The sequence below is a fragment of the Harpia harpyja genome, chromosome 3 (assembly GCF_026419915.1).
Source record: "Harpia harpyja isolate bHarHar1 chromosome 3, bHarHar1 primary haplotype, whole genome shotgun sequence".
Taxonomy (NCBI): Eukaryota; Metazoa; Chordata; class Aves; order Accipitriformes; family Accipitridae; genus Harpia; species Harpia harpyja.
Genome location: NC_068942.1, coordinates 3,655,411 through 3,680,649, shown reverse-complemented (window position 1 = coordinate 3,680,649; position 25,239 = coordinate 3,655,411). Strand labels below are relative to the sequence as shown.

Below are 25,239 nucleotides of genomic sequence, written 5' to 3'. Positions count from 1 at the left end.
GTCCCCTCTCCTCCCAGCTCCCCATCCCCTCTTGACCCAATACCAAACCCTCCCACTCACTCCCCTCTCCTCGGGACCCTCTTCCAGGGCCTACACCCCACTTAGAGTTCCCCCATGTCCCCTCTTCCTTAGAGTTCCCCCATGTCCCCTATTCTCAGCCCTCCTATATATCCCTACTCCATCTCCCATTCATAACTGTATTTTCCCTGACTTGTCTTTCTCTTCAACAGTATACTGTAAAAGCCAAAGAGAACAGCTAAAACAAGGGACATTGTTTTGCTGGAATGCATTAATAGTTTTCTGACAGTGGGTCTTTGACCTAGAGACAATTAAAGAGCTGCTCTGTCGACTAACCAGATGCCAGGGACTCTGTGCGTCCTCCCTTTTCATCCTTCAGCTTTCTGACTTCCACCCAAACCCCTAGGATTCTGCCCACTGACGCCCAGAACATCCTCTGGAAGTAGCTGGATGTGGCATTCAAAAGTTACTACATTAGGTCCAAACATCCAAATAGAGATGCCAGACTGCAAGGTCTTATAAGCTGAGCTGATAAATGGCACTGCAAGTGCCCCACGTTCACTGTCTCTCAATGATTTCCACAGCAAATGTACTTTGTACACAAGCAAGAATACGGTTTTGATTTTCTAACTACCGGCTTTGCCATCACAGGCTGGATCCTGACACTCACATCTGAGTTCATTCCTTCTTATGCATCAACAGCAGTACCAGCGGTCCTGCAGATCAAACAAGGCCCTGTTCAGCCTTGCAAAAACCAATTTTGTTCCTGCTGTGTCCTCAGTGACTCCAAGGCTCCCCGTGTTCTTAACAGTAATGTCTATGTCAAGCATTCAGCTATCACTAGGTGGTCTTAAAAATCAACATCATGTGTTTAGCTTAAAACTAATCTGGGTGTTCTCTTACATTTAAAAATGCATGTGAGTTGCCTGCTCAAACTTTTGTTTATCACTGTGAAAACTAGAATAGAGTTTAAATGTTACTACCTGTGAACACTTGATTCAAAGAGGGCTCTTTCAGAGCAACACCAAATAGTGTAAGAGGCTCGTGCAGCGATGCACGAGTTATTGTAACTGGTTGCATTAATCTGTCATTCTGCCATTGACAGATTGGGTGAAATAAGATCCCTGGCTTGCTCTGGTTATAGGTCTGTGATCACTCCACACTGACATAAGTGGTGGCTACTGCCAAAAGGGGGTGGTCTCATTCCTGCTACTTCTCTTGTGCTAATCCTACTTTTCAGTGGCTGCCTGACGAGCTGGATCAGAGAATTAACTAACTGCTATTCTGACAGGTTAATTATAAGCTGAATCATTTCCTGACCCAACAAATTATGTGGATGCATGGATTTTACTGGTACTAACATTCCAGAAAAAGCTGGAATGTGAAACTGAGGAAAAGAAGTTAAACAAGGAAACATTTTTTCAGCCATTCTTCAGGATATAAACATAACCTTCTCCAATCAATCTTGCTGCAATTTCCACACCAGCTTGAAAACTGAACTTGCCTATAGCAATCAATCAGCTGCATTTCCTATGCAGTTCCACCAAAGGCATCACTCCTCTAAATGTCAGGCTTCCGTTGCTTCACTGCCATATGGATCATGACTAATGGATGCTGGGTGAGTGTCTTTCTGCTTTATCTACCCATTCTATGGGTCATAAGAGCACTTGTGTTATACCTACATAGCACATGAAGATCAGCAAATACTCCACAAGACTTCTCACCACCAGCTTTTGCTTATAGCAAATATAGATTGTATATAGATTCCACCATCAAGATACACACTGATGAAAACATGCTAATAATGTGGTCATTCTCCTTCAGGTTAAATTGATTTAAGATGCAATATTCTATAAATCATCCTTGGTTAAAGTATGAAAACACACATTTTAAGTGAAAAAGATCTCTAGGAAGTTTGTGAAGAATTTTGAAATAATCTGCATAGATCTCACATATTAATTACTTGTTTAGGGTGTAGAGTGGTAATAGTACATTCAATACTTTTACAATAGTACATTCACTATACTTTTCTGAAGGGGTTTCTAAATAATTGTTATTTCCAAGGCTGGAAGAGCTCATAGTTGTTATAAGGCTCCAATCTTTTTTTTATAGACTGATATTACCAAAGATTACTGCAATATCTAAGACATTTTTTTCTGATATGGTCACATTTCATATACATACATACATACATATAAAAGACAGCTTGAACCTTCCTGATTTAAATTTCATACCAAGGTAACTCTCCTTGAACAGCAGTTGTTATTCTCTACCACCAAACACATGAACTGTCTGTCCATGTTGACAAAGAACTTGGTTCTTCCTATTTCTGAGTCTTCCAGAAGTGCTTTTGGGCATTTGTTTAATTATGTCCTCTAGAAAATACCTGACCCATACTTCCTGATATCCTTAATTAATTGTTCAAAGATTTTCCTCAGTTACAAACCCTTTGATGTACACAGATTTATTAACAACCAATGGGTGAATTCTGAGCTTAGGACTGAAAAATCGTACAAACTTCAATTTCTACTGCAGAATCCAACAACAGCAAAATACCCTCCTAGAAAAAGTCAGAAATTATTTTTACCATTATTAAAACTCTCTGCTGTGCTCCCTTAACCATCTTCATAGAACTGGCAAAAACAAGTTTCCTAAACTTCCAAAGAAACTTAGCCTGAAATGAGGAGCAAGCATGGAAAATTCCAGCTTCCATGATTATGGTGACATTGTAAGCAACTAAATTCAGGCATTCAGAATATCCTAGCCAACTTTAGTTATAGCTATCATTACCACTATTACTTAAAAAGATTAGGAGGCATGACTGAAATCCTCACCTAAAATGCTATGTAAGCATACAGGTATATCTGAGTAATGCAGGATTTATAAATAAGGAATTTTATCACTAGGGACACTTGTGCTACCCTGCTGTAAGGTTTGTGCAATACACTGGGCTTGTTGGTCAGGCAGCAAGGCTGTATTTTTAGTATGTATGTCCTTCAACTTTTATTGGTTTTCAATTCAAGCACATTTTACACAATCTTCCAAGGAGCTTTTTAAAAATTCAGGGAGATTTAAAGACGTGTAGATACTATGCAGGCATGGGTGGCATTTGTTTATAACAAATATAATATGGGGGGGGATTAATCCAGAATCTGTTAGAATTTACATAAAAGAAAACCCTGTTAATTTTGACAGGATTTAGTTCAGCCACTTCTAGTAAATTAGTAGGGTGTAATATTAGCTTATTCTGACACATCCTTGGAGCAACAGCCGTACAAGTATTAATCCATTCCAATCCCTGACACGTAAAAAACACTTCCAGTCTTGTTCTCCAATACCACACAAAGTGACATTTAACAGTCCCTTTAAGTATAACAATTCCATGGGGACACACAGCTAAAGAAACACAACTATTAAACCAAACCAGTGGCTTTCTTAACACTTAAATCCATTTATACTCACTCTGGTGCAAGCGGATTCAAGACAACCATCAATTAATCGAAGTGTTAAGGGGAAATTTTATGATGTTTAAATGCTTTGTGCATTATAATATTGTGACTGAGAGTTTAGAATTGTTCCAGATGTTGAAAACATAATTTTATTAAAATGAAAAGAAGTTCTGAACTCTATTGTATCCCATCGGCCTCTATTCAGGACAGCTCTTCTAGCATTGACTCTAAATCACTGATGTTTGGAGACATGCCAGGAAAACAAACCAGTCCCCTGCTAACATCTCCTTGTCTATACAAAGTTAGATATTTACAATTACAGAGTCTCCAAGAATGACGTCAAGGCACCATTTATAAATTGAAAAAAGCAAAACAACTTTCAAATGAGTATTCAGGATCCAGATGAAGGGAATAAATAAAAATAAATGTAAATATAAATGTAAGTATAAAAAATATATATGTGCACGTAAATAAATACATACGCAGATATATAGATAGAGAGATATAAGGCAGAAGTAGTTGGATCTAGTGGGCTACAGGGCCCGGGTGGGTCCCTCCTGCCCCAGCCCCAGGAAGACAAGCCGGCTGCAGTCCCACGTCCCCAGGCTCAGGGAGGAGGGTGGCTGAGCCCCCGCTCCTGCTGGGCACACGCCTGTGCGCACACGCGCGTGCACACACGCACGTGCACGCACACACCTCTGGGCCCCTAACGGTGGGTGGTCCCACCCCACGGTTGGTGGTCAGGTCTCCCACCCTGCTCGTTGGCCGTTCTGGCTTGCACTTCATTAGCAGTTAGGCATGCGCAAATGTAATATGGGACTGTAGTAGCTGGCCTGAGGGTCACAGCCTCTCCTGCTGCTGACGCCCAGATCTACGGCCCCCTCACACCCATGGTCCCCTTCTCCCTCCAGTCGCTGGTACTCAGACCTCTTGTCCGACTCACCAGCCAGTCGAACTTGACATTTGTTAGTGGTTCTACAATACATACAGAATATTTCTCAGACTGGAAAGCACACCCACGGAGAATACAGTTAGAAGTAGGTTTTAAATAAAAAGATAGGATAGAGGCTTCGTCCTCCTGGACCCACTCTGGTCCCTCCCTTTTCCTTCGGTCCTTCCCCTAAACACCCCTTAACTTACTTTGCACCTTTCCACAGTCCCATTAAAAGGTCTAATAGCAAGTTTTACCCAATCCCACGATTCCTCTGCTCCCTGCACCCCACAAGAAGCCTTGTGCCCCTGGAGGCAGTAACTCTCGCCAGTTTGCAGCGTTTCCCTTGGCTCCCCTTGGTGGGTTTCCTCCTGGAGACCATGGTCTGCTCCCTTTTCAATAACCCTGGGAATGGCCAGGTCAGGGCACCCTGTTTGAACTGGCGAGGTTAAGGGGGTTCCTCTGCCCATCATTGTTTCTCTTACCTTCAACAGGTCTTTCCTTAATATGATTAGCCTTCAGTAACATAACCTTACATAGAAGTCTTCCATTTTTAATTTATTTGGTGCATCCTCCCTCAACGTGTCTCTTTCTCCTTTCCACCTACACTGTACTTACATCAGTGCTCTGTAGCATAAAAAATGTGTATCACAAAGATGAACTACCTACATCTTGTATTAATAATGATCCAGCTGTGGCAGTATGGTATCCAGTACAAAGTAATTAATCTCCTTTTGGTAGGTTTCACACATTCCAGCAGGCTTTGACCTGTTCCTACTAAATGCACTGAAACACCTCTGTATTCCTCAGCTTTGCAAAACTTCGCTCCTAGTCTTTTTCCCTTCTTCCACTGCACTTTCATCCTTTACCCAAATCAGCTCACCACATTTTTTTTTAAGTATCTGTCCTGTATGTGGTTCTCCCTTCAGACAAACATCTGCAAATTTCTCTGTTTACATTCTCTGACCCGCCTAAATCTGAAATACGGTGCTGTGAAAACCAAACTCCTTCCCAAACGGTCTCCCTCTGTTTCCTGGCAATGAATGCCAACCTCCTCCCCTAGTCCTGGTCAGTTTACAGTTTTGGTGACATTTTTATGTTCTCTCTCTTTTTCCTCTCCCCAGTGTGTCTTTCCGCTTCGTGCTTGTCCATGTCCCTGTATTCCTCCTCTCTGCTTGAGCTTGTTCTGGCTCTTACTATCTCTTCCTTTTTGCTGCAGCAACCTCTTCTCCAGCAGCCTCCCGTGGATTTTGTTTCATTACTTCTACAACCTCCCCACTGCCTGAAAAATCATTCATGTCTTCCAAAATCACTCCATATCTGTGGCTTCCTTTGTCTTGTGCACAAAGCTGCATTTCTTTTAGCAACTATGTAAGAAGCCAGTCACCGTCAACAAGTCTGATGTGATTCATAGGACACTTACTAAGTCTCACCCTTTTGTGTGCTACTCCAGCCTTCCCCAGTGTCGTGGTTTAACCCGGCCAAAACCAGGACAAGCGGCTCCTATTTAAGTCTCTTCATTGGCTTCTTCTCGGCCCGAAGTCAGGATTTTTCTCATCTCTGAGATGGGAGGTAGACTTACTTCCCTACTGAACACAAAAGCAAAAGTCTTATCAACAGCTACTTGGTCAAGACATCACTCCAGTCTTTGCTACTGAATAGTTTTGATTTTGTTTTCTTTTCACCTTTAATTATTCTTTCCTAACCTTTCTGGTGCATCAAGATAACTTCAGTATCCATTTTCCTCTTTCTTTTGTTTCTGTCTCTCTGCCTGCTATTGGGGTTGCCCTGTCTCTTTGGGAGATACTAATTTTACCAACAGCCTAATCGTCCCTGTATCCTCATCCCCTTTAAATAACACTTCTGCCCTGATGTTCATAAAACTAGCCATTCCTACACAGACATTGAAACCTGCCCAAACATCATTCAAAATAGAAGCAAAAGTTGGTTTCCAAATCTGGTAATGTCTCTTCCATCACTTCATATTTTTTTCATCATCTCCTCTTTCTGTGCTTGGTATGGCCCTGTAGGCACAGTGCTGACTATATCTACATCTCCTACTGCACTCTGTCTCTCCACTGACAGCGAGGCAGAGTTCAGGCAGGAACCTGGTGTCTTATGGTAGAACAAGAGATTAGAAAAAAGTAGGTGGCAGTTAATTTTTAAGTTTTCTTTTGAAAATTCAATCCTTTTTCTTGTGACTAGCTGTGTCAGTGGAGAAGTCAGCAGGTAATAAGAATAATAATTCAGCATTTTGCAAAAGGTCCTGGGACTTGACACATGCGTGGGAGGCAATATGTCCCATGTTAGCTGATGCATTCTGACACCTCTTAGCAAATGTTTATGGCCCACTGTGTTGTTTGTCTTCTGCTGATCTTTGGCAAAAAGCACATGTAGAGACTAAGATTCATAACTGGACTTGGCAGCTTTCTGTAGCTGAGTGGTTTAAGCCGGTGCGGTGAATGAGGAGGTGGGCAAGCTGAAATTATTTCCATATGGTAGAAGTATTTCAATTTCCTAAGGGGATATTAAGCCTAGAGGCTGAGCCTTCAAAGCTTTCCAAAATTATAAATGCACCTTTGCACAAAAGCCTGAGAGTTATGGCTGGAGTCCCCTCAGAAGCCTGAAAACCAGTACGGTGCTGGCGTCATGTATCTCTAGCTGTCCAATAGCTGAAGTGATAAATCTAAAAAAAGAAGAATTCAATATTAAGAAAAATGGTCTGATAAAGGGAGGGAGTAGCTAATATTTCGTACTTAGCCAATAGTCTCTCAAACAATTAAATATGGCATACAGACTTCAGAGGCAAACTGTGGTGGTCACACGCCAGTGTGGCTTCAGTTTTTCCCTTCCAAAACCTGGAAAGATATTGGTTTTCCAGGCATGAACATAGTGTTACAAGTTTACTTGTGTAAGAAGGCACTTCGTCAACTGTTGGGGGTATTAATATCAGGAGAATCTTCACATGGAAGGAAATGCAGAATCATTATGTCATATTCAGCACCAGCTGAGTCCTGAAAAGCTGAAAATCTGCCAGACAAACAATTTTAGAAATGGGGAATAATAGCATACAATACTATTTTTGATAATAATAGACACTCACCCACATGTATTTCTAGCATCTGGGATCGCTGTAACTCACACTACAATTGTTATGCTCATTTACACACCTTTTCAGGTATACTGAACATTGCAGCTTGTACACAATGAATGCGTCTTCATCTTGATGCTGTCATTTAATGATGCTGATAGCTTTATCTTTGCTTCATTAGACTGAATATGTTTGTATATTCAGCCTTTGGGTGTGGTAGCTTTATCACCTGCATTGGTTGACTTTAAAAACTATTATTTCAATACATAACAGGGAAGAAAAATCCTCATTTTTGGACAGGTAAAAAGGTGTCTGAAAAATTCTGAAGGGAGAAATCAGTTTTGTATGAAAAGTGTGTTTCATTTAAAGATTTCTTTCGCTTCACTTTTTCTTGTTTTACTTTGTCTTGCTTTGCTTTGCTCTCTGACTTCTGGGGAAAAGGGAGAAAGAAAGAAAATGAGGCTGGCTATCTCTTTTTATTGATAAAAAAGTAATGCAGAATGGGAGAACAATTTGTAATTATTGCCTCCTGAGTAAAATTCTTTTCAGGCTGTTGAAGGAAGAGAGAAATTGCAGAGGAAAATTTCAAGATGAGACCTGGCAATTATGTAATTTAGCCTAGCAGTTATTTGTATGGAGCATCTTCTTGTCAATTTAATCTGGACTGATTTGCGTTACTTTCTTTTCAGTGAACTCTGCTGTATAGCCTTGCATATCTGGTGCTAAATATAGGTATATCTCTTAACATTCCTTTAGATATTAATTCCCTCTTATCTTTAGGAAATTATCATTTCTGCTGCCTCCATCAATCCATCAAGAGTATTCAGCCTATATCTCCTACAGCTGTATACCATAGGGAACTGGTATGTACATAATGGGAACGCTGAAAAACATTCCCAGAATTACTCCAGTCCCTCATAGTTATATAGTGATTTTGTGTTCTGCCAATAATGCTGAAACAGTCAGGTATATCACTGGCTGCTTATTCTGATCATGTGGGAAGTGACTTAAATTAATTTGAACAAGTGAAAATGCGTGATGCAAGCTAGCTCTTGCTTTGGGCAAATGTACTATTTGCACTTATTATCTTCCTATATTTGGAGCAAAGATAAGTTCATTATAGCCTGGATTTGGAGCAGATTAAAATTTTCACATTACCCAAGGACTGGCAGAGAGAGAAGCTAAACATTTTTAACCAAACCAAAGACATCTTTTCATGTTTCTTACCACATGGGTATATCAAAATGACTCAGGAAAAGAACTGCATTCTGTGAGCTGGAATATAAATTCTGACCTGTAGGCTTGCCTTGGCTTACAGTAAATGTCCCACAGATGTAACTGAGATGTTTGGAAGGAGTAAAGGCAGACTTTGTATGACTTAAATGGCAGTTATTTATGATTTGTGCAATAACAGAGTTTCATAGTCATCACCTGACAATGGGGGACAGGGTGTGCTTCAGTACAAGCAGTCTGCCTGGAGAGTGCCTCTGTCTCCCTCTCCTCTCACCCTTATTCTCTTCTTTCCTCCCTTTTTCCTTCCTTTTTCCTCTGTGCTTTTTTCTTCCCTAGAGCATTTGTGAACCACTATACTCACAGATTTTCCTTCTATGCTCTTCTCTATATCCGGTGCTGAAACTGGTTTCACAGAAAAAAACCTGTGACATTTACAGCATCGTTGTATAGCTAGGCAGCTGATATGGGACTGAGTTTATCAAATCACTGTTTCAGGCTGGTGAAGACTCCTGCATTTTTAGTGGTTTAATTTACGTATACGTTGTAGCTATGGGGTCTAGGAAAGCATTTTTTAAATTAAAAAAAGTAGGTGAAAATGCAGAGTCTGCAAAGTCTTTGTAGGTGAGCTAGACCAAAACATTTTAAGTTGGGCAGTACACAGGCTGCAGCTTGAATGCTTGAGATCTATGGGTTAGAACTGAAGGCGGTCTGGGAAAGTAGTCTTCAAACCACAGAAATTGCATCTCTCTGGATATCACATGCTGAGATCTAAATATATTCCCTCAGTCACCAAAATTTTCAGGTCTTGTAAGGAGTCCAGTACTACTAAAGGACTGATTACTACCATTTAGCAGATTCTAGCATATCTTTCTCCAGGAATCAATGTTATTACATTCAGTTACTAATCTATCTCAGGAGGATTTTTCATTGCTTCTCAGTAACAAGGTTTGTAGATAATAAAAAAGGTACACTTACTAACAAGGCCAGAGAATGACAAAAAAAGAGGAATAGTTGCAAGTAAGCTGAATCTACACAAAAATGAAAAAAGGGCTGTTTCTCAGAAATACCTATGTTACCTCAAGTGAAGTTAAGCCCTATCAGGATAAATTTTGTAAGATGTGTATTTCCCATGGGCAAGATGGCATGAAGTGTACAGAAACCTTGTGCTTTTGGCAGCAAAGTTTCAAATTTCAAAGCACCCTTCTTAGACCAGATAAACACTATCAGTGCAAGTCTCCATTCAAAGCTGGTGGGGTCGCCTGAGGAGACTTTGATAAGACTGACTTCCCCAGGTGCAAGCACACAGTTCACATATAAAACAAGAAAATAATAGAAACAGGAAAGAACATAGCATCTGCTCGAAAAAAATAGCAGGAATACATTCATTAGTTTATCTCTCCATCTACATTTTGGTTAAATTTATTCCCTTGACATATCAAGTTCACCGAAAGATATATATACATAAAAATTACAAGTTCATGAAAATCTCTTACGGGTGACTAAGTACACAACTTTAAATAGGCTTTTATTTGCTCTCTGACACATTTTTTATGGCACGAGATGACATTTTATGATACTTTATCAGTTTTATGGTCACTGGCAGATTTTTTAATCTGCTATACATTTAAAGGTCAATAAACTCTCTCTGTTTCGGTCTTAGGAAGATTATAGAACAGGACAATTTGCAGTGGCTTTATCCACTCTGAAACTCATATGTCAGAAAGCAACGCCTATAAATCCCATGGGTAAGTGCGGGAATAGCTGTGAGCGTTCTGTACAAGAAGTGACACTGGCGTTTCAGCAGCTAGGAGTATCTGCGTGACAGAACATCAATATTTGTTTACAAATACAGGCTCAACAATTACAAAAATAGCTGAGGCTTCCCTTTCAAGCCAGAGAGCTGCTTCTGAATAAACAATGTTGATTTCCATGCCAAAAAGCTGCTTGAAGGTCAGTACAAACAGGAGTCAATTTTTTGTCAAAAATGCATAGCAAAGTTCAGAGCTGTGGTCCACTACAGGACTAATATTGAGCATTATGGCCAACCATTGAGTATACACTGCTCCTGAACCACGTAAGATCTAAATATACAAATGCCATCACTGTTGCCTTTCCAATGAGGTAGGTGAACCGAACGTGTGACATACTGACAGAGACTGCTTATAGTTAGAGCTGTCATAAGACAATTCAGAAAACCACGTAGTTGCTGCCTCAGGTTTTTTCATTCTTGTAAAAAGGAAGATTTCAGGCAGATGTCTGAAAGCTCTTTGTACCTGTGGTCTTTTACTCTTTGAAATAGATGAAGATAAAGAAGTGTCAAGAGTTTTCTGCCATGTGTGACCTTCCTAGACATCCTCTGAGCAGTCACCAGAACTACAGAGGGAAAACCAGGCTTATTATTATTACGTGGTCGAAAAAGTTTCCCAGAATGCTGTTATGATAGCCTAGAAAAATTAAATGCTATATCATTTCAATAAAATATATTAAATTGAACTTAACTGAGAAATACTAAATGGATGAAACTACTTCCTGAAGTTACACAGACAAGTCATTAAAAGGAACTTTGAGGAAGGACTTAATTACATTTATTGCCACACTAAAGATTATTATTCTAGAAAGAAATATCTTTTGAATGTCACTGACTTTACTGTGCTAAGCCTCCAGATAGAGTTTCATTTAACACATGTAATATGCATAAAATTACTTAGGAAAGTCTTTCTGAGTACTGATTCTTTATGTCCCCACATACTCCTTCTGCAGTCTTTGTAAAGAACTAACCCAGTTCCCACCCTGTCAGTAACGTTCACCGCTTGTACCTATAGTGCCAGAAAAGACAGAAGAGAAAAGCTTGGCTCTGAATACTGTTTTAAGATACGAAAAAGGCTAATGCAACTCTAGAGTGAATTAGGAGTTTGTTAACATTAATCTGCAAGGACTTGGTAAAACTGCATAGCTGTGGACAGCCACGCTCAAGATAGAGGAGGTCAGACATGATTCAGAAAAGGCTCCTGGGATGCTCTGAAAGTTGGAGAGACCATCTATGAAAAGACTCCAGATGAGTTTTGCTTAGCCTAACAAAACAAGGTCAGAAAAGGTCATCTTCTTGTCTATATTTATGCTCACATTGAGAAGACTGTAAACATCAGGAAGACAGGAGAGTTGTTCGTGCTAACAGTCAGAAGTTAATTGGGCTGAAAGGTTTTTTCTTTCAAGATAAAAACATGAACTTTTTTGAGCTGAAAATTAATTTGTTCGTCAGGAATAACTTAAGTCTACATTCTCTTTCATTATATGAGTCACCAGGACCACAGAATAATCTCTAGGACACAGTCTGAAAATCTAGGTAGTTTTAAATGGGGCTTAGGCAATTTAGGAACTGAATTCTGTCTGATAGCAGCTTCAGCTGGATGTCATGCCATCAGGGGAGCAACTCAGTTGCCCTACCATAGGCAGTAAATGCCATTGTAGACACGCTAGGCTATCTATCTGACACATCCTCATGAAACTAACATACAAGACATATGACCTGCAGGAAACCTTCTGGGATGGCAGGTGGAAACCAGGAAGGATGCTTTAAATGTCCAAGATAGTCTAGGACACCTCTATCTAAGCACTTAAACTGATCCCAAGAGATTCTCTCCAGTGTTATGCTCCTGTTGAAGGAATATGTTCTTGATGTCCTGGACTAGCTCTGGCTCTGCCTTCCCTCAGAGTGCCAGAAAATATAAAGATAAGTCAAGCCTAGGTGTTTCCTCCAACTGTATTTCCATCTGTCAACCTTGACCAGGCTGTTCCACAACTGGCTAAATCAGCAGCTAAGCATTCCTCTGGTCTGGGAACGGGTCTGAAAAGCAATTTTATATTTATGTTAACATAATTCTTACTGGATTACCACAGCCTGGATTTACATCAATATGATACCTAGACTCTTTTTCAAAATGATTGTAGCCGATTACTTCATTGCTTTGTGGTATTTAACCATTTACAAAGCATTTGGCTCATGCAAGCACTTATTTAGGGCATGACATTGATTTGGGGAAGGAAAAAAAAAAGACGATGACCTGAGAAGAATTGGTCAAAACCACACACAATTACTGCAGGATGAGAATTCTGTCTCTTGTTCAACAATCCCTCCATGGTTTCATGATCTCAGAGAATTCAAGTTCATTGTTGCTAATGAAATCTACCCTTATTTCTGCTTTAAATATTTTCCCAAGTAAGGAAAAAGTAAGTAAGGCCCCAAGTAAGCAGGTTGAGGGTTAACAGAGAATGCATTGCTTTCCCAAAGCTGCCTTTGGAAGAATGCCACATTGCCAATAACACCTGGACTTCAGACTTCATAGGTGCAAAAAGTGCAAATTTCATAACAACAGAAAAAAAAATCTCTATTTTCTGCACATAATAATTGTCAAGATTACCACCAGGCCTGACTGACAAGAGAAGAAGTCACACCAATTGCCAGCCTGTGTTTTGAGCACATAGGAAAGTGTAGGAAACAGAAAGTGGGAACTTTCAGAAAATACTCACTAGAAACAACAGAAAAGTTTTACTAGTAAAGAAGGATTTGTAGGGTCATTTTCATGTCAAATTTTTTTACAGATTTCTGTTCAAATAAACCAAGCATTTGTAACAAAGTCTCCCCTTATGTTCAGGGATTAAAATGTGCAATACAAAAGCTTTCAGACAGGCTATACTGGCTAAAAAATCCCACACTTTAAAGTGGTTTTAAAACATAAATGCTTTCTGCTGCTTATCAAAAATTAAAGAAGGTATAGTCAATTTAGGCTAAAGAAGCCCCAAAAAGTCTATTTTGTAAGCATAAAGTCAATTAAATTATTTTCTATGGCTTCATCCACACTGCATATTAAGCCTCTTTGTATATGATAATGTCTTTGGCTATAGCTTCCTTTCATGTTTGCCTTTCCTTTGTGTCCTCCACTGACCCTGTTTTCAGAACTGTCCATGTTTTCAGGACATGGTTTAGTTTCAGGACATGGTTTAGTGGGCATGGTGGTGTTGGGTTGACGGTTGGACTTGATGATCTTAGAGGTGTTTTCCAAACTTAATGATTTGATTTGATTTGACCCTTTCCAAGGAATCTCAGAGTCATTGTTTCCAGATGGGATTGTCTAAGAGAAGAGACTAGGATCACAGAGAGGTATGGTAGAAAACCAGTCATGCTACCTTCCTGCCTTCCCAAAATTTCAACATGGAAATTTAGCTGATGGCCCAGCCAACTCACAGGTATGATGTTTTTAGAAATTTATTCCAGACACTACTACAGATTCTGGAGAGCACAAGCAACTGGGGCATATGCTGGAGATGGATTTTAGAGTGCAAAGGGCAGGGGATCAAGTGGAGCTAGCCATCCATCATGCTTGGAGACAACAGAGCAGTCCTTTCCCTGAAATCTGTAGGTCTTCAGCTGTAAAGAATATCCATAAATTCAGTGGAATGTCACTCAAATGGTGTGGGAATGTGAAATTCCAAGAAAGAATTTTCATGGACTACTCCTGCTTTCACCATCTCCTTTTATAATTTTTGTCCATTGGGACAATGTCCAGGGCAAAGCCATGAAGTGGAAGAAAACAAAGGAGGAAGTTGTGTGCATTGTGGAAGGATGAAGGGATGTAGCAGGGACTAACAAGAGTTGTGAGATGCAGAAGTAAGAACTCAAAGCACAGAAGGAAGATTTAACAAGGTGTCAGCAGAAGGGACAGAGGGAAGAAGGGACATAGGCTTTACTAGTTTTGCTTGTATAATTTGATTTATTTTCTACCTATCCAAAAACCTTTCAGAGGTACTAACCAAAAGTCATGAAGGATCACTGTGCTGTACACCTGCAGTGAATCCCTCTAGAACAATGAGAGCTTTGCAGAACTGTGTATGTTCCTCTTTAGAGGAAATAGAGCATCTGATTTTGAAATATCAGGAAGCAGAAAAGAGAAAAAGATTCTCTCCTGAGGTAATAAATGGTTGTGGTTCTGTAACTTCTGCCTGTGATGTCCCTCATGGTCCTGCCGGCCAGGAGCCGCCAACAATGAGGCCTGAAGCAGTATAACAGCACAGTTTCTTTCAAGTGACATGATCTGCTTTGTCCTCATAAGTCATAGTCTGGTTCTTTCAAATAGTGGCTGGTATGGCATGTTGTTTTCCTAGAAAGGTCATTTCATCTTTTGAAAAAAACCCAAGAGACATGAAAGTGGCCTAAGAAGTCTCCTTGATCCTACCAGGAGGAGGAAAGAGTTGAGGAGCAATAGACGAATCCTGTGGGACAACAACTGGTTGCACAGCTAGTGTTGGCAGCAGAGATTCCATTTTTATGACCATGGGACTCTCTTTGAAGGCTGAAGACTGCTAAAAAGAGACAGAAGCCACCTGACCAAGTGGGGCAAAAGCATTTTTGCCAACAAGCTGGCCAAACTGATGAGGAAAGCTTTAAACTAGGAACGACGGGGATGATGAAGACGACCCACAATCAAGTTAGGAAATGGTGGATGGGGGTGGAAAGCAAAGGGTGCCAGCTGATGTGGTCAGAAGACACCTCATAATTAACAAAGTATGTCCAAAGGGGGCCCACCTCAAGTGTCAACACACCAATAAAGAAGTGCTGATAGAGTTGGGGAAGCTCTCACACTTTTTCTGCAAAATCAGCACTGTTGGGTCCTTCTCTGAAGTTCCTGTACCCTAATGCATGCAGCAAGGGGAACAAACAGGAAGAATTTGAGATCTGTGTACAGTCACAGGACTGCAGTCTCATCAGGGAGATGTGGTGGGATAGCTCACATGACCGGAGCACTGCCAGGGATCGATATCGGTGCTTTAGGAGGGGCAGGCTGGGATGCGGGTGGCAGGCAGAGTCACCCTTTACATGAGAGCAGGAGAAATGCACGGAGCTCTGCCTAGGGCCAGATGATGAGCCAAGTGACAGCTTATGGATGAGGATTAGTGGAGAGGTGAAGGGTGAGGTCATGGTGGGTATCTGCTACAACCTGATCGGGAAGAAGAAGTAGATGAGGACAACTGGAAGAAACCTCACGTTCACAGGCCCTACAAGGGGGACTGTTGCAGGGACAACACAGAAGGGCACAAGCGATCCAGGAGGTTTCTGGAGTGCATTGATGAAAACTTCCTAACACAGGCAACTGAGGAGACGATGAGGGGAGCTGTTATGCTGGACCTTATACTAACAAACAAGGAAGAACTTTTCAGGAATGGCAAGGCTGGGGCAGCCTTGGCTGCAGTGACCATGACATGGCAGAGTTCGGTATCCTGAGAGGAGAATACAAGGGAATAAACAGGATCACAACCCTGGGTGGAGTTCAGGAGAGCAGATTTTGGGCTGTTCAGGGATCTGCTTAGAAGAGTCCCATGGGATTCAGCCCTGAAGAGATGAGGGGTCCAGGAGCGCGGTTGATAATTTCAAGGCTCACCTCCTCTATGCTCAAGAGTTGTCCATTCCCATGAGCAGGAAATCAAGCAAAGGTGGCAGGAGGCCTGCACGGCAGTACCTCATCAATATGTATAGATACCTGATGGGCGAGTGAAGAAGTTGGAGCCAGGCCCTTCTCAGTGGTATCCACTGACAGGACGAGAGGCAATGGGCACAAACGGAAACACAGGAAATTCCGTTTAAACATAAGAAACACCTTTTTTACAGTGAGGGTGGTCAAACACTGGCGCAGGTTGCCCAGAGACATTGTGGAGTGTCCATTCTCAGAGATGTTCAAAACCCAGCTGGATGCAGCCTGCGGCAGCCTGCTCTGGGCCACCCTGCTCTAAGCAGCGATGTTGGACTGGATGATCACCAAGGGGCCTTTCCCCCCTCAGCCGTCCTGTGATTCTGTGCACCCCTCCTGAGGCTGGCCAGTCCTTCACTCTCACAAAACCCAGCAAGCAAAACGAAACCATACTCCTCCCAAGCTGTGAAATGTTATTTACAATGATTTTTAATGAGATCAGTGTATTGAAGTACTCTTAACATTTGTCACAACAGATGTTATTCTTAGACAATACTTATACGTATCCTTTTTTTAAAGTTTAGCCATAATATTTGACTGCAACTATTTCCTGTGGTAATGGATTCTGCAGGTGAAGTCCACACAATGCAGAGGAGAGACACTTCCTTCACTTCTTTCTAAATATAGTGGTCAATAATGTAACTGACTCCACCTAATCTCATGTTGGTTTGGTTTCGTGATACCCCCAAAATACATAGATGCTGATGCCAACGAGCCCTTTTAAGCCTAGTTCATCTCCTTGCTTTTTGTTTTTTAAATTGAAAAGAAATGCTTAGACATATGAGAGGAAACAAATCAGAGTGCAATTATGAAATTCCAGGAAGGACATTTGGCAAATGTTGCATATCTTTTGACAAAACAAGCCACATAGGAATGTAAACAACTGAGACAGAGAAGAATTATTTGCTAATAAAACAAGTCTATGAACAAATTCACTGGATGATTCTTGCATTTGGTAAGTAAAAAAACAGACCAGAATTAAATGGATCCTACTCAGCTGAAGAGATTCATGTTTGAAGCTCCTGGGTCTACAGGAGCTCAGCTACAGCTGAGTTTTCATTTTGAAGCTTTCCAATGAGGAACAGAAGAGGAGTTCCTAATTTTTTTTAATTATTGTATAATTACTTGTGCTTTGTACACATTTGGGCCACATATCTAGACCGGGGCAGGGGGGAGCAAAATCAGAAGCAATAGGTTGAATGACACATAAACTAAATCTAGCTCGTTGTGAATGTTGAGATTCCTGATATTTTCTGATTTCCAAAGGTACTGAACATCTCCTCTTCCCCTGGAATGGATTGCAGGTTTTTAGACTCTTAATCCTCCACATATCCTGTGCATAAAGTATGTAAATTTAGCAGCCCAACTTTAGACTTTGAAAAGAGAAGAGGGGAAGCGAGTGAGGTCGTTTTAAAGGCTTTCAGCAAATCAACAAATAGTCAACATCTGTGAAGTAGCAAAGCTAGGTAATATATCAATGGTAAAAGCAAACACCAACTGTTTCTTTCAAATGTGGCCAAGAGCATCCAGGACTAACGGAGTCATGGGACCAGAAGAAGAGTAAACAAGAGGGAGCTTGGTGGTTAGAGCGTGCTGCTGGGAATAGGGAATCCCAGTGCTCTGGATCATTTCTGGGCTTTGTCCAATGCCTGTCTAAAGTGCCTTAACAATTCAGGGAGTGAAGACCAGAGCCTACAGCTCTTTCCTACCGTTTTTATTTGTAGCAGAATGAGTAACAACAGCACCACCACCAATCTTTCCTTTTTGACCCTGCTTCTGTAAGAAGGCGTTTGCAACCACTGAACACGCTCTAGCCTGGGATTCTTACCAGATTTGTAAACCCCAAAATGTGCACAGGCAGAAAATATGCATAGTTTATGGGCAGATGCACTAACACCATCCAAGTACTTATAAAGCTTAATTGCTTAAATGGTATCTCAGACACCTATGTGGTTTAGGCAGGGAAAGGGTTGCCACCCTGAATTCAAAGATCTAAATTTCATCTAATCTTTGCTTTAATTTCCTAAAATTTCCTATTTTGGAAGTTACTTTTCAACATGTTTAAAATGCTACCAGAATGTCCACTGTTAGAAAATTAAATCCACGTTCAGGCATCTGAGTGACTTGATTTTCAGAGATGCTAAGCAGCCAAAGTGAAGTTTGCAGCTCCCATTGAGAGCAGTGAGTAGCTATATATTTACATGTTAGGTAGAGAATGGCATCAGCATTTAACATTACACATATGCCACTGGATTTCCAGTAATAAGTTTTTCAGGAAAATAAGGTGTATAACATATGGCAACACTTTAAGAAGAGGGGGAAAGTGGTAAAAGAGAACATGAAAAATAATGGGAACCAGGTTTATGCTACTGGTAAGCAGCTGGATAATAAAAGTGTGATCTTTTTCTTACATATAATGAATCACTTTTTTTTTTTTTAAAAAGGTGTCTTTTTATGGTTTATTCATGATGTATTTCCCAACAGAGCAATATAGTTTCCCATTTAACGGCAGACAGGTACAGTATCAGATTTTTCCCAACAGTCCTATACACTTCCCCTTAACCTTTGACTCTCGTCCCACTTTTCCCTGTCACGTAACAGTAGTCCATTACTCTGTTGCTTCTTAAGAACGTCACCTTTAACTTGACTTAGCTCATCAGCTTTAACCTCCATCTTCTTTTACTTTTTCAGCTTTCACCTCAATGTCAGTGTCTGGAGTTCTTCTTCAATCCTAGATACTTCCCAACCTGGTAGTCTCTCAAATTCTCGCTGCCTAAAGTCTCTAACAAACCAAAGCTCAGAAGCACTAGCGCCTCTTCTCTCTTCCTGACTTACCAACTGCTCTCGTTAACATCAGCAGTGCTCCTTTCCTAGCTCCTCTTCTTTCTTGGATTTTATGCCTCTTTCCTTTCTTAGTTGCCCTTCTATTCCCAGTTTTTCCTTAAGGTCCTTTGTGTAAAAAATATATGATCTGATTTTTCCAGAACTAACCTAAAATTTCATGTCTGTACAGAGTAATTACATATTTTTACATATAGATTTCAGATATGCAATCCCTTCCTGTAAACAATAGAAAAAGAAAGCTATAGGTAATCATTTATAACTAACAATACACACTCATTTTTATGCCATGAATCATTATTCAAATGAGGGACTGTTAGTTTTGGTAAAAGAATTTTTTTTTTTTTAAAAATTGTCCATTCTGGCATCATTATTCTTTGTTCACAAATCATTCTTGGTGTTTTAGACCCTGCTCTACAGACATGCTTCTCTGTATGTTTTTTCTGGAATTCCATCTACTCGGGGAAGTCCTCATCCCACTTGGAAGTTAAGATCAAGGAAAATACAGGTATGTCCAAGATGCACAATATGCTCAACAGCTCACAGTAATCTTCTAAGTTCCCTTCTCATGATGTTCATCCTACCCAACACTCCTTATGAACGCAGCGCTTTAATGTGAGCTCTAGTCTCCAAAGAAACTGTGTGATAAAGTACCTTGCTCTTTGTGGATTTGGATGATCTACACTTTCTAAAAGAACACTAGAGGGTTACAGGGTGACCAGAATAAACTAATGAATAGGGAAAACTGCCACTGCTGTAGTCCTGCTACGTTAAAACATCTCTATCCCTTGTCTGCTGTAAACTTTGAAAACTTCTTACAAAAGAAATTTCCTATAAAGGACACATGGAAATACAAACTCACTCTTCAGGGATTTTTGTTGCTCTATGTTGATTTTCTCTTGGCTCTTTCCTGCTGAGGTTTTTAAACAGTTTTTGGACCTTGTATGCCCATATAAAGTGTCTTAGTATTGGACCTAGAAGAATGACGGTTCAGTGGTTGATTTTGTCATAGCATTACCCCTGTAATTTCCTTAACAAGTTCAGCTTTGCAAAAATAACAACAATGTGCTTTTTCTAATTTGGCACAAGCCACTTCCATGACTATAAACCAGTTACTGCACTGCCGTTCAGACTGAAATTGGATTAAAGAAGTGATGTGGGGACATCAAAATAAATTAGAACAAATAAGAATTCCAGTAAAATAACAGAACAAGAATGTTATGTCTTGCCTTAAGTGGATTAGTGGAAGATAAAAATATTATCATTAAAAAACAGCTGATGCTGCATGGAAAAGTTTGAAAAGCGTTCTGTTTAGAAGCAGTCCTACACAAACAACTCTTTTCCCCCACTCCTTAGTGACATCACGGTTTGTATAGAGTTGGGGGAGGCCAAACGCACAAATTCTGACTTTGGGCCCTTTGGCGATGACTGTCAAGTCTGTTTTTAAGCTATGCTAGAATAATGGTCCCAGCTGGGCTGGACATGAGTAACCCATTGTCCTTCCAATGCTGGGTTTTCAGTGCTCTCAGTATGATCTTTAAATTCACATGTCATGACCAGTTTTCTTAGGTCATTGTGAGCCTAGAAGACAAAATATATGTTTTAAAGTTCTTCTGAATTGATTATATATGCATTCTACTAGCTGTGTACTACTGGTAATTACTTACTGCCACTTATAATCAATAAAACAAATGCATATGGATGGATTGTTTAACAAACACCTTTTTTAAGAAATGCCCATGAATTGCAGATAGTGAGCTGAAATGCACAATGTGCAGTACTGAATGCAAAACATACTTCCCAAAATAAAGATACCTAAGTGCACACTGCATTCCTGAGACACACCTATTTTTATACAATCAGCCGTGAAGGCACTCAGCATACGGTTACATGTTAGGAACATGTGGATACTTAAGATAAATGGGAACATACTGTAGGCAACCTGTATGACAACCAAATATAAAAATCACACTGTACTGAGAATTGCACTGTGCTGTAAGGGAAGCCGGTGGCTATAAACAGAGATAAATTAACACAGGATTCAAAGTTACCTGCTGTTCAGAGTTGGTTTGTTAATTTCTCACTATTATATCAATGTTTTCATTCAAACTGTAATGTCAGTTATAATAATCATTGACAGACAACTTGCACATCTTCTGTGTTCAATAAAGCTAAAATAATTAATAATTTCATACCCACTGTGAGACAGATAACTGCAATTATTGAATCATTCTTCTAGTACAAAAAGGTTTAGTTTTAGCTTACCAGCACTGAGCCCAAAAATAAATAAAAGTGATACGTTGCTATTTCAACATGGGTGGTGTATGTAAGTGCATACTATTCTGCAAATATGAGTTAGCTGCATGAAAGTGTTTGTATGAAAAATAGTAGCTATACTGGAAGATATCTGACTGAAAAAGATTAATTTCATGTCCCATCAGAACCTCATAAGTTGTTTCCCACAAGATCCATGGCAAAATAAACAGGAGGTTGGCTAAGAAGCAGATGAGAAAACAAACAAAAATATATCATAATGTTATAAGAATCAGACAACCGAGGATCTTGAAATATTTGGTTTTTAAAGAATGTTATGGCATATGTAATTCTCCTAAAAGGTACGTCTGAGTAGTATTATGAGCATGAGTTGCTCTGATCTCCGAAGGCATTGCTCACAGGCTAGTCCAGTCCCGGACCGACACCACTGAAAGCACATCTGATAGCTTTATCTGCAGAAGCAGCCTAGGAAGGGGAAGTCATGCAAGCTTTTTTCCTGACAACCTGCCAGTGGATCTCCACGCAGCCACAGAGGAACCATTTCTAGGCATCAACAGGTAGTCCTTGTGCTCATTCAGCCTGTGATTTTTCTGCTGAGAATGGCAGAATAAATACATTTCCAAGAGTCTCTAACCTTTGAAGGGAGATTTTGAAAGAAGAAGTCATTTCTCAGAGTTGCAGTTTAAGTTAGAAGGGAGGTAGAACACCCTTGGAGAGTCAGAGCTGAGAAAAATGCACCAGAATAGTACTTTGGCAAATGTTCCATATCACTGCAGCCAATTTAACTCCCTGTTTAGTGTGCTTTCTTTCAATACAGTGGCGCTGGACTTAATTTCAGACTGTTTCTTCTTCTACTTCTATACATGTCTAGGAATTTCTTGAAGGACTGATGCACAGGGACAGAGAGTCTTGTTCTACTTTTTATAATCTTGCATAAATGCTTTAAGCTTCTGCAACATGTCTTACTTGCAGATTGGTTTCCAGATTCTTTTTTTCCTTTCACCTTTCTTGTGTGCCTCCCCAGCTGAGTTCACCCTTCATCCCTTGCCAAAGCCTCTGTGCTAGGAGAGTGTGCTCTCATGATCACGCTGCTAACACTGTGACCAAAAGCTAACCATCAGCAAAAGCTGTAGTTCAGCTTTGAACCTCAGTCCTTTCTACTCTTTTAGAACACAGAAGTTTTCTTTTGCCATCCAAAAATGAAATCCCTGTTTCCTTAAAGTGAAATTGCAACAGAGGAAACCGTGCACTCAGTCACTCTGTAGACAAGTGACTGAAATGGACATCTTGAATGTTGTGGCTTACCCTATAATAAGACAAATAGAAGATGGACTTTTATTTGGCAGAGGTGAAATTGCATTTGTCATTCAAGCTGGTATATATGTTACAAAACCTCCATATACGTATGACTTTCTCTTCTTGCTCATTTTGGGAAAAGCCATGTCATAACATATGTAGGATGCCATGAGGAACTAGTTTTATCCCCCCTTTCTTTCCCTCTCTCTGCCTCCTCTTCCTCTCATTTTGATTCATTGCTGAAGTGTCAGGGTTAATAAATCTTCTCTTCATTTCACATAGTTGTGCTGTTCTCCAGTATCCAGGAAGTGGCACAAAGCATGGTTTTGCCAAGTCACGGTATCCTCACATCGTGTGAGTGGAAGAGTTTCCTGGGGAGAAGGACAAGCAAAATTGCATTACTAGATCTCCCAAACTTTAAGCTTAGCAACAGCTTTGTCCCAGAGAAAGTTATTCAGCTCGAGCTTCCCTAATGAATAATGCAGAGGGACTTGAAGTACCAGAACAATCTTCTTGCCATTTATGGATGCTAAGTTACCCAAGACAAAAAGCAAGATGCTAGTTTTGTAAACAGCTATTCTTTGGTAAACATTTTGGAATGCCTCCTTTTTCCACCCATAAGCAAAGAAATCTTCATTGTGCCCGTAAAAATAAAACAGCCTTAGCAGAGAAAGTCTGTGTTAAGCTCCTGCACAGAAAGAGCCAGAAAAACTTTGAGATGCGCTTTGAATCAGAAAATAAAAAAAAAATAGATTCTTGTATTTGGTATCCAGGGCAATATTTTGCCAGCATCCAAAATCACTGCATACCCTACTTACAACAGTTTTGCTGAGCAGCTGGAGAGAATGCGAGGGGAGAGCATCGAATTATAACATGAAGTTTGCTGAAATGAATCAGACTCTTGATATAAGGCCTTCCTTTCAGTAGGCTGAGATTTTCTTTCTGGAAGATGCCTCATGGGGAGACGTGTCTTGAAACTGTAAGACTTTACTTGCTATTGTTGTTTCAGCCTGCACGGAAACTGAGCGCAGCCCAGCCAGCTTGGCAATAGGAGCGCAAAGGTAGGTACAGTGTGTCATTGAGAAAAGACATATTCACCCTCTCCTCAAAGAAACAAGGTCATTTCAAGATCATCTCAGAAAGAGATGACATCATGTAGGCCATGTTTTCTTGACCCAGACCTCTATTTAACTGGAGTGTATTTCTGAGTGTGGAGTAGAGCACACTGCAGGGGTGTCCCATGGCTTAGCATTCACTGTTCCTAATCCTGAATCAAAAGCTTACTTTGAACAGCCTTCACACTAAAATTTCATGCACCACTTGCACAGCATTGGCAGAGCTACACTAGTTTTTAGGGAACTGGTGCCAGCATTCCTGTCTAGAAACATCTTGAGCCATAAGTTAACTAACAGATTCATATTGTTGCCTGTTTTGATAACTACGATTTCTTTTCTCTCCCGGTTTTGGCTGTGCCACCAGATTACTGGAATGTGCTGACGGGACGTCCAGTACATTGCAAGCACAGCGTAATGTAGTGTGAGAAGAACTGGTCTCATGAGATGTTAGAGTAGCAGTAACACCGCATCACTGTTCCGATTTATAAGAAAACATTTATCTGCAAGTGGCAGGGCATTTTGAAAGCATTCAGAAAGAGGGCTAAGCACTTGGAAAGCTGTCAGCGGCGGGCAACGTGGCACATGTGCTTGACTGATCTTCACTGCTTTAAAACTTGTGACTTCAGTGGATGGAGTTAATCCTGATCTACAGCTTGATTCTGTACCCATGGTTTTCTGTGCGCTTATTTGCATTTTTACAAGCTGGTCATTCAGGTCAGATGAGAATAAGGCCCAGTAACAACCATGATAAGCATTTCTGAAAGAGACTGTCCCTTTGAGGGTAGATTCTCTAGGCATGAAGGTGGTTTTCAACTTTGCCAGAACCACCTACAATAAGGTTCACCTCAGGATTTTGGAGTTTTTCAGGTTTCTCTCACATGGCTGAATTCTTCAAGTTAGCTTATAGGCAGCTCTGTATAACTATTATAGCTAGAAAATCCTGTTTTGATCTCATTTACATCACAGTTAATCCAAAGAGATTTTGAAGAACTGGGAACAGGAGCTCCTTATTCATCTTAAAGAAAAGATGGAAAGTTCAGGGAATGGATTTTCTTAATTTTTTCCATTCCTTTTGGCAAGTGTAAGGCTTCCTTAAAGCAATCCACTAAGAATTTCAGATTTCAATACTTCTTTTCTTGATACACCTTAAAGGAAACTTGTTCATCAGATAGTGTTGAACATCTTTTCCCCTGAATACAGACTCCTTTCAAGTATCGCAAACTACACGACTCCAAAAAATGGCACACCAAAGCCAACTAAATGGTATTGAAAAAGTCTGAGTCACTTTATATTTAGACTGCTCCTTTAAAGTAGAAGACTTCTTTAAAATTACTGTCTGGTATCTGCCATTGGACAACTTCTAAATACATTGTTAGAACTGTCTTAGGAAAGAAATAACTGTAGTTATTTGCACTTGCTGGAAATTTAGTTTGAATTTCTGAATTTACATTTTTTATTGCTGGGATGGTTT

The 25,239-nt window shown here is 40.3% G+C and overlaps 1 long non-coding RNA gene across 1 annotated transcript; it reads left to right on the top strand.

Moving 5' to 3' along the window:
* Window positions 1-1,315: 1,315 nt before the first annotated feature.
* On the top strand, window positions 1,316-23,036 carry LOC128140199 (uncharacterized). The gene is made up of 4 exons (XR_008234641.1): window positions 1,316-1,636; window positions 19,490-19,591; window positions 21,699-21,914; window positions 22,936-23,036. It is a non-coding gene; the product is annotated as an uncharacterized LOC128140199 (long non-coding RNA).
* Window positions 23,037-25,239: the final 2,203 nt, after the last annotated feature.